Source organism: Lutra lutra, chromosome 8 (assembly GCF_902655055.1).
Source record: "Lutra lutra chromosome 8, mLutLut1.2, whole genome shotgun sequence".
In the NCBI taxonomy this organism is placed as follows: Eukaryota; Metazoa; Chordata; class Mammalia; order Carnivora; family Mustelidae; genus Lutra; species Lutra lutra.
Window position 1 is genome coordinate 43,625,933 of NC_062285.1, and position 12,995 is coordinate 43,638,927.

Genomic DNA, 12,995 nt, shown 5'->3' on the forward strand with positions numbered 1-12,995 from the left:
TATTTATTTATTTTGACAGACAGAGATCACAAGCAGGCAGAGAGGCAGGAAGAGAGAGAGAGGTGGAAGCAGGCTCCCTGCTGAGCAGAGAGCCCGATGTGGGGCTCGATCCCAGGATCCTGGGACCATGACCCGAGCCGAAGGCAGAGGCTTTAACCCACTGAGCCACCCAGGCGCCCCGAAAGAAACTCTTTATAATACACATATATATATATAAAGCAAAACTGAAAAAATTAGCAAATCAACCATAACGGAGAAATCAACCTATCAATTTCAATTAACCCTAGGCTAAGCAGATTAAAAACTTGCAATAGTTGAATTCTTTACCATGGACTCTCCTCCTCTGTATATGAAAGAAATTAACATTTCGTTTGCCATTTATTTTGCAGTTTTTTTTTCCCCTACAGAATTTAAAAAAAAATTAAGATTTTATCTATTTATTTCACAGACAGGGATCACAAGTAGGCAGAGAGGCAGGCAGAGAGAGGGGGAAGCAGCCCCCCCCCCCCCCCCCCCCGCGCTGAAGGAAGAGCCTGATGTGGGGCTCAATCCCAGAACCCTGGGATCATGACCTGAGCCGAAGGCAGAGGCTTTAACCCACTGAGCCACCCAGGTGCCCCTTAAATAATTTTATTAATCAAATTTAACAATCTTTTCTTTTATAAATTTGTGTATTAATTCCTTCTTAAAAAAACGTTTTCATCCCAGTATAAGTATTAAATATTAAACATTAATGTTTCTTCTAGTAATTTTATAGCTTTCATTTATGTTCAAATCCTTGCTTTCTATGGGATTTATTTGTGGGTATGCTGTGAAATAAGGATTCATCTTTGTGTTTTTTTCCTCAATACCCAGACTCAAAAATCCATCTTTTCTTCTTTGATTTGAAATACCAACTTTGCTGTACATTAAATTTTCATATGTACTTGGGGCTATTTGGGGCCATCTTTGTCCCATTGATGTGTTTTTCTGCAGAACCAAATTGTTTACATATTTCAAAAATATCTGCTGGGCTACTCCCTCCTCACTTTCCTTTTTTAGAATTTTCCATATTAATTTTTTCAACTTCCAAAAAGAAACCTGTCCTAATAGTTCATTGGGATGACATTGAATAGAAATTCATTCAATGAGCACTAACATTTTCTTTTTTTTTAAGATTTTATTTATTTGACAGAGAGAGATCACAAGGAGAGAGGGAGAGAGGAGGAAGCAGGCTCCCTGCCTAGCAGAGAGCCTGATGTGGGACTCGATCCTAGGACCCTGAGATCATGACCTGAGCTGAAGGCAGAGGCTTAACCCACTGAGCCACCCAGGCAGCCTGCACTAACATTTTTATGATATTAAGTTTTCCTATCTGTATATTTCTCAGAAGAGTTTTGGGTTTTGCTTTTTTTTTTAAGATTTTTTTTTTAAGATTTTATGTATTTGAGAGAAAGAGTGTGAGCAAGGGGAGGGGCGGCGGGGGAGAGAGAATCTGAAGCAGACTCTACATAGAGCAAGGAGCGTGGAACCCGACTTGGAGCTCCATCCCAGGACTATGATGACCTGAGCAAAAATTAGGAGCTGGCCGCTTAACTGACTGAGCCACCCAGGCAGCCCTCTCAGAAGAGTTTTATAGTTTTATTCATAGAACTTCTCAAATAAAATACTTAGAAGATATTTTATATCATTTTATTTTATAGGTGCTTATTGCAAATGGCATCTTTAGTATTGAAAAATAGGTTTAATAGAACCTACAAAATAGGGGCACCTGGTGGCTCAGTGGGTTAAAGCCTCTGCCTTCAGCTCAGGTCATGATCCCAGGGTCCTGGGATCGAGCCCCACATCAGGCTTTTCCTTCCGCGGGGGGGCCTGCTTCCCCCTCTCTCTGCCTGCCTCTCTGCCTACTTGTGATCTCTCTGTCAAATAAATAAAATCTTAAAAAAAAAAAAAGGAACCTAGAAAATAAAACACTGGAATAATTTCCATCACTGAAAGAGTATCTCAGCAATGTTTTATGTAAGAACTCTTTTTAAAATACAGGGTGCTGGGTTGCTCACTCTGTTACGTGTCTGCCTTCAGCTTAGGTCATGATCTCAGGATGCTGGGATCGTGTCCTGCATCAGGCTCCCTGCTTAGTGGGGAGTCTGCTCCCTCCACCTCTCCCTCTGTGCTCTCATTATTTCTCTCCCAAAAAAGAAATTTAAAACTCTTTAAAAAACAACAACAACAAAAAATAGAATACTATATTAGGAGAGCCTGGGTGACAATCATTTGAGCATTGGGCTCTTGCTTACCTCCCAGGTCCTCATCTCGGGGTCATGAGATCAAGCCCTGAGATGGGCTCCACGTTCAGCATGGATTCTGCTTGAGATTCTCTCTCCCTCTCCCTTTACCCCTTCCACTTGCTCTCTCTATCTCAAAAATCAATCAGTCTTGGGGCACCTGGGTGGCTCAGTGGGTTAAAGCCTCTGCCTTCAGCTCAGGTCGTGATCCCAGGGTCCTGGGATCGAGCCCCGCATCAGTCTCTCTACTCATTGGGGAGCCTGCTTCCTCCCCTCTCTCTCTCTGCCTGCCTCTCTGCCTACTTGTGATCTCTGTCTCTCAAATAAATAAATAAAATCTCTTAAAAAAATAAAAAATAAAAAGTACTATTTTAGTCTACTAGTGCATCCAATCAATGTGGGTGGAAGGGTGGATTTGTATGCCTTCTGTTTTACAATGCTAAATAAGGGAAGCATTTCCCAGTCAGGCACAATATTTATTCCTATAAATATATTCAGGTAAAGGAGATACGCCATTGCACATAAAGCCTCTTTAAACATACCGATTTCTATCCAGATTTTCACCTTAATCTCATCCCTTGAATTCTTACATCCTCCCAAGCGAACTGTAACCCCCATTAGGACTTCACCAGCAGATTATAGAACCATAGAGCATGGGGCTACTGTGTCAAGGATCCTACAAATGTCATTTCTTCACCCAATGACTATTTTACCTACTCATGTGCATATGGCTCTTGGTTCCCAACTGGGGTCAGGCCAAAGAACCTAGGCCCTCTCATCATCTCTTATTTTGATTAATTGCAAGAACATCACCCCCAGGTAACTAGAGGTCAAGTTTCTTGAATTCTTCCAAACTAGGACAAATAAAGCAGGTTTTTTAGGGCCCCTCAATTTTGAAGGACCAATAGTAGTCTCATATACTGTTCTTACAGTCCAGATCCTTCCAGTAATATGCCAGTTTTCTGTAGAAAAAGATCATAGAAACAAATTAGAAAGAAAACATTGTAATTTATGAGAATTATAATGTAGAAAATAAGCAAAATGCTTACAAGACAGGATCAAAGTACCAGCACCCCAGGTTTTAAAATGAAAATTGTAGGGTCTCCTTTTATATGTTAATATACCAAAGACCCACTCCCAGGATTTGCTGGGGCTAAGTAGAGAAGGAAGGGCTTCATGACACCTGTATGGAAAATTAGACTTTTGACACTTAGCAGGTAAGGAAAAGGTGGACTGTACTATAAATTAGCAATCTCCAAAAAGGTTACTGAAAAGGCATACTGATAATATACACGTGAAAGAGATACTGATTACATATCTTTGAAAACAAAAAGATAACACCGTTTAGAATAACAAAAAGAATATCATACTTAATTTCTGTAAATGTGCTATGATGTTTGTCCAAGGGAGTTAAACATTTACCATCTTTTCTATTAATTGAATGCTTATCTTAATAGGTGACTTGGTTATTTTTTATTATGGAAAGGTTGATTTCCTCCTTATAGTCTAGTTAAGACAAGGGCTGAGAATTGCCATTGTGTTTAGCAATATGGAGATCATAAGTGATTTTTTTAAAATTTTATTTATTTATTTGACAGAGATCACAAGTAGGCAGAGAAGTAGGCAGAGAGAGAGGGGGAAGCAGGCTCCCCACCGAGCAGAGAGCCCAATGTGGGGCTCGATCCTAGGACCCTGGGACCATGACCTGAGCTGAAGGCAAAGGCTTTAACCCACTGAGCCACCCAGGCACCCCGATCATAAGTGATCTTGAAAGGAACAATTTTGGTGGAGTGATGGTGTTGAAAATTTGATTGTCGTGGGATCAGAACAGAATGGGAGGATTTCAGACAAAATATATTTCAAGATAAGAGAGTATTATTATTATTTTTTAAAGATTTTATTTATTTATTTGACAGACAGAGATCACAAGTAGGCAGAGAGGCAGGCAGAGGGGGGGGGGAAGCTCCCCACCGAGCAGAGAGCCCGATGCGGGGCTCGATCCCAGGGCACCCCCAAGATAAGAGAGTATTAAAGAATAATAGAGGGGCACCTGGATGGCTCAGTCGGTTGAGTGGCTGGTTGCCTTTGGTTTGGTCATGATACCTGGGTCTTGGGATCCAGCCCAGCATCTGGCTTCCTGCTCAGCGGGGAGTCTGCTTCTTTCTCTCTCCCTCCCTCTGCCCCGTACCACTGCTTCTCTCTCTCTCTCTCTCAAATAAATAAATAAAATCTTTAAAAGATGGGGCGCCTGGGTGGCTCAGTGGGTTAAGCCTCTGCCTTCAGCTCGAGTCATGATCTCAGGGTCCTGGGATCGAGTCCCACATCGGGCTCTCTGCTTGGCAGGGAGCCTGCTTCCTCCTCTCTCTCTGCCTGCCTCTATGCCTACTTGTGATCTCGCTCTGTTTTTTTTTTAAGATTTTTAAGAAACAACAAAATAAATCAATATATCAGGAAGGCCTGGGGCAACTGGGTTGCTCAATGGGTTAAAGCCTCTGCCTTTGCCTCAGGTCATGATCTCAGGGTCCTGGGATCAAGCCCTGAGTCTGGTTCTCTGCTCAGCAGGGAGCCTGCTTCTCCCATTCTCTCTCTGCCTGCCTCTCTGCCTACTTGTGATCTCTGTCAATTAAATAAATAAAATCTTTTAAAAAAATACATAAAGTAAAAATGGACAGAACTAAAGAGAGAAATAAACAAATAAAAAATATTGGAGGGGCACCTAGCTGGCTCAGTCCATGGGGCATGTGGCTCTTGATCTCAGGGTGGTGAATTCGAGCCCCATGTTGGGTGTGGAGCCTAATTCAAGAAAGAAAAGAAAACATATATATAGGGTGCCTGGGTGGCTCAGTAGCTTAAGCCTCTGCCTTCAGCTCAGGTCATGGTCTCTGGGTGCTGGGATCCAGCCCCGCATCGGGCTTTCTGCTCAGGAGGGAGCCTGCTTCTCCCTCTGCCTATCACTCCCCCTGCTTCTGCTCTCTCTCCCTCTATCTGACATAAATAAAATCTTTTAAAAATTTATTATTTATTTATTTGAGAGAGAGAAATAAGATAGTGAGAAGAGCGCATGAGTGGGGAAGAGAGGGTGAAGCAGGCTCCCGCTGAGCAGGGAGGCTGGTGTGGGCTCATCCCAGGACCCTGGGATCAGGACCACAGCCAAAGGCAGACACTTAAATGACTGAGCCACCCAGGTGCCCCCAAAACTGGCTTATTTTTCTTTATTCTTTTGGAAAATCCAAGTGGCATAAGGAAAGACACAGTGAAGAGCCACTGATGGGAGTTAATCATCATCTCTCTCTTATCCTGATGAAGACTGCAGAGTGCAGAGTCTGAACAGATAAAAAAGAACCCTTGGGGGGCGCCTGGGTGGCTCAGTGGGTTTAAGCCTCTGCCTTCGGCTCAGGTCATGGTCTCGGGGTTCTGGGATCGAGCCCCACATCGGGCTCTCTGCTCAGCAGGGTGCCTGCTTCCCTTCCTCTCTCTCTCTCTGCCTGCCTCTCTGCCTACTTGTGATCTCTGTCTGTCAAATAAATAAATAAAATCTTAAAAAAAAAAAAAGAACCCTTGGCACTCCTGGGTGGCTCAGTCCCTTAAGCGCCTGCCTTCAACTCAGGTCATGGGTCATGGTCCCAGGGTTGTGGGATTGAGTCCCACATCAGGCTCCTTGCTCAGCAGGGAGCCCGCTTGTACTCTGGCTCTCTCTCTGGCAAATAAAATCTTAAAAAAAAAATAAAAAGAACCCTTTTTCTTGATGTAATAAATAAGTATTGATCAAAGAACCAGTGGAGGGGCGCCTGGGTGGCTCAGTGGTTTAAGCCTCTGCCTTCGGCTCAGGTCATGATCCCAGTGTCCTGGGATCGAGCCCCGCATTGGGCTCTCTGCTTGACAGGGAGCCTGCTTTCTCCTCTCTGTCTGCCTCTCTCTCTGCCTACTTGTGATCTCTGTCAAATAAATAAGTAAAATCCCTAAAAAAAAAAAAAAAAAAATCTTAAAAAAAGAAAAAGAAAAAGAACCAGTGGAGATTAGCTTATTTGTGCTTAAGGGTTCCTCGGGCAGCACCCAAGAGACCAGCAAAACCTACACAGTTTGGGGAATGTTAAGTATGACGGTAGGATTAAGTGGCTGAGGGAGGGTTTGAGATTTAGGAAATGAGATCTGGCATGTAGAGAAGGCTGAGAATCAAGGAAGATCTAGGGTTGCAAAAAGGACAGGAACTGTGTGGCTAATCTGGTTAAGGTGCACTTACTATATTGTTGAGAATGTTTACTTCAACCGTGGGAAACAATTGGAATGTATGTAACACAGGAAGCACATTAATTAGAGGTAAATCGGGGCCTTCGTGGCTCAGTGGGTGCAGCATGTGACTCTTGATCTCGTGGTTTTGAGTTCACCCCGCATTGGTTGCGGAGATGACTTAAAAAAAAAAACCTTTAGGGGCGCCTGGGTGGCTCAGTGGGTTAAAGCCTCTGTCTTTGGCTCAGGTCATGATCCGAGGGTCCTAGGTTCGAGCCCCGCATCAGGCTCTCTGCTCCGCGGGAAGCCTGCATCCTCCTCTCTCTGCCTGCCTCTGTGCCTACTTGTGATCTCTGTCAAATAAATAAAATCTTTTTTTAAAAAATCTTAAAAAAATTATAGATCAGTTAGTAACCAGTAAGACAGATTAGATTTAGAGAGGCAGAGTACAGGTGCAGAGAGCCCAGAAAGAAATGGAAAGAGGCACCTAATACTCTTCTTTAGCCTAACCCTGAATACTCTTACACAGCTCTAACTATGAACTTAACATGGCCACCCATCGTTGACGCCCCCACCAATGCAGCCCCCCAAGTACTCCGCTCAGGTAGTGAAAATAAGTTCCACAGCTGTTCATCAAGCTAAGGAGAGCTAGGAGTGCTGGCCGCGGTGTCTGCGAAAGAGGAAGCCCGTGGGATTGTGTCCAGGTACCTTCCTTCTGCAGAAGCCCTGCCCACCAATGTCAAGTTCTCCTCCTCCGCCCTTGCCCCGAGTCATGTACCCGAAACCCGTCCTGGGAACATCACTTGAACCCGTCCTGAGCGCGTGTATCGCATATGCGCATACCCCGTGCCCTGAGAATTTTAAGAGATGGATTGAAGACCAGTCTAGCGTCTTCATTTGATCCGCGAGCTTTTCTGATGCCTTGCAGGCTCGTACACGGGGAGGTAGCGCTACCGCTGTATTCCAGTCCTTTCTTACCTTAACCTTTCAAAATCCCCAAGAACGCTTTCTTCTAGGAGCACAGAGTGGTCCATCAACCACCCAGAAACTAGGACTCTTTTAAGGAGAGCCCCGGCCACCAGCTGCTGCTGTTGCTTTTCAATGGGATTTCACTTCAACCCCACACAGAGGCGCCTATTCAAATGCCTACCTTCCAGCATCCTTAATCGAACTAACTTCCTGCGCCTTAAGCTTTTGTCTGCCCCAACTGGCTTCTTTATTTAACAAATTCCCTTTATCTCCCGCTTGAGGCGAAGCTCACTGGGCCCCAGGAGGCAAGCAATATTTACTAAAGTTCCTCCCCCACTTTCCTGCCCCTGTCTGGCGGGTGTCTGCCTTTACCTTCAGGTTTGCAGTCCTGGCCTGTTTTTTCCCTGTAGACACGAAGTTTTCTGAATAGGATTATTCAGAACAGAATGAAGCGTGTCCTTTACCCCGAGAACCAGGTGCTTGAAATTCAGTAAGCAAGGCTTCTAATCCTCCCACTCGAGAGCTTTGAAGCCAGACTGTGAAATTCAGGAGAGCCAGGCAGATCGACCCAAGAGTGCTTTTCCCTTTCAGGTAGAAACTGAGAGGAAAATGCAAGCCGAACATGAAGAAAACGTGAGTAAAAACGAAAATATGATAAAGCAAATAAAATAGGACACTGGAAGTAACAACCACGCCCTTTTGGAAGATGGAGAAAGCAAGATTTTCCAAAAGAAAAGGAAGTGAAAAGATGGAGGGGGTGGCAGTTGAATTTATAAGTAATTCACCTTTGTGCCATATCTCTATTTTGCTAGTTTATATTCTGGGTGAGTCTGTGACCAAAAGGATAAACTCAATGGCTTTAAATTGAGTTTGCAGCCTCTCCCAGTTCTTGGCAACTTCTTCAAGCTTTTATGTGACTTACTTATGAAGACAGTGAATTTTTTTTTTTTTTGCTTTTATTAACTTTATTCTCAAACAGCAATCGTCTACCTTCTTAGGTATTTATTCTATAATACATATATATATGTTATACATATTTCTGTTTATATTGTTATATATTTTTATATATGATATATATGTTTATATATTTTTTTTTAAAGAACCAGATTTTTAATTTTATTATTATTTTATTTTCCTTTTTAATCAGAGAGAGAGTGAGCACAAGCAGGGGGAGAGGCAGGCAGAGGGAGAAGCAGACTCCTTGCTGAGCAAGGAGCCCCATGCGGAACTCGATTCCAGGACCCTGGGATCGTGACCTGAGCCAAAGGGAGCTGCTTAACTGGTTGAGCCACCCAGGTGTCCCTATATATAGTTATATGTATTTTTGTTTTATATATATATAATATATAATATATATTTATTTTATTTTTTTAAAAGATTTTATTTATTTATTTGACAGAGAGAGATCACAAGTAGACGGAGAGGCAGGCAGAGAGAGAGAGAGAGGGAAGCAGGCTTCTTGCTGAGCAGAGAGCCCGATGTGGGACTCGATCCCAGGACCCTGAGATCATGACCTGAGCCGAAGGCAGCGGCTTAACCCACTGAGCCACCCAGGCGCCCCATATATTTATTTTATATATATATAATAAATATATATATGTTAATAGCAACATAGTTTATAGTGGCAAATAACCAAAATGGAAGCAATTTTAAATAAGTTGTAGTGCATCTGTAATAGGTAATATTATACAACAATTGAGTCAGATCTTAATTTACTCACATGGAAAAATCTCTATGATACATTCTTTGAAAACAAAAGAACAGGGCACCTGGGTGTCTAAGTCATTGAGCGTCTGCCTTCCACTCGGGTCATGGTCATCGGGTCCTGGGGTTCCCTGCTTAGTGGGAAGCCTGCTTCTCCCTCTCCCATTCCCCCTGTTTGTGTTCCCTCTCTGTTAAATAAATAGATTTTTAAAAACTGTTAAAAGAATTAAAAAAATAAAAAAAAAAAAACCAAGAACAACAACAAAAAACCACCTGGTTGGCGCAGTTGGTTAGCATGCTATTCTTGATCTCTGGGTCAGTGGGTTTGAGCCCCACTTTGGGTATAAAGATTCCTAAACAAACAAAAAAACCCATAAAACAAAAAACAAAACCCACTCGTGTTTCTGTGTTCATACTCACCATCCATTTGATCTTATTTATTTATTTATTGTAAGTAAGCATTCTGCCCCGCCTGGGACTTGAACTCACAAACCTGGAGATCAGGAGTCACTCGCTCTCCTGACTGAGCCAGCTGGGCACCCCCTCTATGACATATGAATATATTTTTTTCCCTGATATATTCTTAAGTAGAAAAAGCAGGTTGCAGAACAAAATGCATGATGGAATTCCGTATTTGGATAGGAAAATTGTGTTATAATTCTGTTGTGTGTCATGTATACACATGAAAATGTCTGCAAAGATAATTTGAAAGTTAACAATGATGTTAAAAAAGTTAATTTTAGGGGCGCCTGGGTGGCTCAGTGGGTTAAGCCGCTGCCTTCGGCTCAGGTCATGATCTCAGGGTCCTGGGATCGAGCCCCGAATTGGGCTCTCTGCTCGGCAGGGAGCCTGCTTCCTCCTCTCTCTCTGCCTGCCTCTCTGCCTACTTGTGATCTCTCTGTCAAATAAATAAATAAAATCTTTAAAAAAAAAAAAGTTAATTTTAGGGGTGCCTGGGTGGCTCAGTGGGTTAAAGCCTCTGCCTTCAGCTCAGGTCATGGTCCTGGGGTCCTGGGGTCTTGGGGTCCTGGGATGAGCCCCACATCGCATCGCAGCAGCAGCATCATCATCATCATCATCATCATCATCGGGCTCTCTGCTCAGCAGGGAGCCTGCTTCCCTTCCTCTCTCTCTGCTTGCCTTTCTTCCTACTTGTGATCTCTGTCTGTCAAACAAATAAATAAATTTAAAAAAAATTTTTTAGGGACACCTGGGTGGCTCAGTTGGTTAAGCAGCTGCCTTCGGCTCAGGTCATGATCCCAGCGTCCTGGGATTGAGTCCCACATCGGGCTCCTTGCTCGTCAGGGAGCCTAATTCTCCCTCTGCCTCTGCCTGCCATTCTGTCTGCCTGTGCTCGCTCTCTCTCCCTCTCTCTCTCTGACAAATAAATAAATAAAATCTTTAAAAAAAATAATAAAATAAAAAATTTTTTTAAGTTAACCTTAGGGGTGCCTGGGTGGCTCAGATGGTTAAGAGTCTGTCTTCATCTCAGGTCCTGATCCTTGGGTCATGGAAGCCTGCTTCTCCCTCTCCCACTCCCCCTCCCCTTGTTCCTGCTCTCTCTGTCTGTCTCTCTGTCAAATAAATAAATAAAATCTTTTAAAAATTAAAAAAAAATAAAAGTTAACTTTTTGTAATAATCTTGTTTTAATATTGTTTGAGTAGGTTTGTTTTGTTTTGTTTTGTTTTTTAAGGGAATGGCAAAGTCACACCGAGATCTTAGGAAGAGTCCCCAAAACTAATCTTTCCCTTAGTTCGACTATCTCAACTTCCCCTTTATGTTCTTCATATCAGAAATGGTTTTTTTTTTAAAGATTTTATTTAGTTATTTTTTTTTTAAAGATTTTATTTATTTATTTGACAGAGAGAAATCACAAGTAGGCAGAGAGGCAGGCAGAGAGAGAGGAGGAAGCAGGCTCCCTGCTGAGCAGAAAGCCCGATGTGGGGCTTGAACCCAGGACCTGAGATCATGACCTGACCCGAAGGCAGCGGCTTAACCCACTGAGCCACCCAGGCGCCCCTTTATTTAGTTATTTGACAGAGATCACAAGTAGGCAGAGAGGCAGGCAGAGAGAGAGAGGAAGGGAAGCAGGCTCTCTGCTGAGCAGAGAGCCCGATGTGGGGCTCGATCCCAGGACCCTGAGACCATGACCTGAGCCGAAGGCAGAGGCCCAGCCCACTGAGCCACCCAGGCGCCTCCCGAAATGTTTTGATAGAGAATATTCAAGAAAGAAACCATCTCAACCTTGGCTGATACATTTAGGAAAATAAATCCTTTTTTTTTTTTAAGATTTTTAAAAATTTTTTAAAAAATATTTTTGACAGAGAGAGCCACAGCGAGAGAGGGAACACAAACTGGGGGAGTGGGAAAGGGAGAAGCAGGAAGTCCGATGCAGAGCTCGATCCCAGAACCCTGAGATCATGACCCGAGCCAAGGCAGAGGCTTAACCAACTGAGCCACCCAGGTGCTCCAAATCCTTTTTAAAAACATAATTATTGGGCGCCTGTGTGGCTCAGTGGGTTAAGCCGCTGCCTTCGGCTCAGGTCATGATCTCAGGTTCCTGGGATCGAGTCCCGCATCGGGCTCTCTGCTCAGCAGGGAGCCTGCTTCCCTTCCTCTCTCTCTGCCTGCCTCTCTGCCTACTTGTGATCTCTGTCTGTCAAATAAATAAATAAAATCTTTAAAAAAAAAAAAAACATAATTATTAGGGTGCCTGCCTGGCTTCATTGGAAGAGCATGTGACTCTTGATCTTGGGGTTGTGAGTTCTGGCCTCATGTTGGGTATAGAGATGCCCTAAATAAATACATAAATAAATTTTTTAAAAAGTAATTATCAATATTTAAGATTCTTCCAAATAGATATACACCTCTAAATTCTGACTTGCAAAGAGGTTGAAGATATAATGCTAAGTGGAAAAGATACACAACAAACTTTTAGAGGAGAATGTATGGTATCCGTAAAAATTCACATAAAACCACCCATATTATACATACTAAAATATCTGTAGAAATTAAATAAACTGTGCTTACTAGGTTCACTTTATGATTCATTTCTCTATTGCTTAAGTTTGTTCTTTTTTATTTTTAAGTCTTTTTTTTAAGATTTTATTTATTTGATAGAGTGAGAGAGCACAAGCAAAGGGGGACAGTAGGGAGAGAGAGGGAAAAGCAGGCTCCCCACTGAGCAGGGAGCCTGATGTGGGGCTCGATCCCAGGACCCCGGGATTATGACCTGAGCCAAAGGTAGGCACCCAACCGTCTGAGCCACCCAGGCGCCCCTTAAATTTGTTCTTAATAGCAAGTTTTAATTTTGCAATCTAAAAAGTCCAGGAATCTTCTTTCTGCCTGTGGGCTCTGTCCCTGTGCTTTCATAAAAACACCCTTTTTGGCGGGGGAGGGAGGAAGAGGTCCAATCTTTTATTAATTTATTTATCTTTTATTTATTTATTTAACATGGAGTGAGCGAGCAAGAGACACAGAGAGCAAGCACAAGGAGGGAGAATGGCAGGCTAGGGAGAAGCAGGCTGAGCAAGAAGCCCAATGTGGGGCTCGATGCCAAGACCCTGTGATCATGACCTTAGCCGAAGGCAGCTGCTTAACCAACTGAGCCACCCAGGTGCCCCAACTTATTATATCTCTCTTTTTTTTTAAAGATTTTATTGACTTATTTGACAGAGATACAGTGAGAGAGTGAGAACAGAAACAGCGAGAGTGGGAGAGGGAGAAGCAGTCTCCTCGCTGAGTAGGGAGCCCTACATGGGGCTTGATCCCAGGACCCTGGGATCATAACCTGAGCGAAAGGCAGCCGCTTAATGACTAAGCCACCCAGG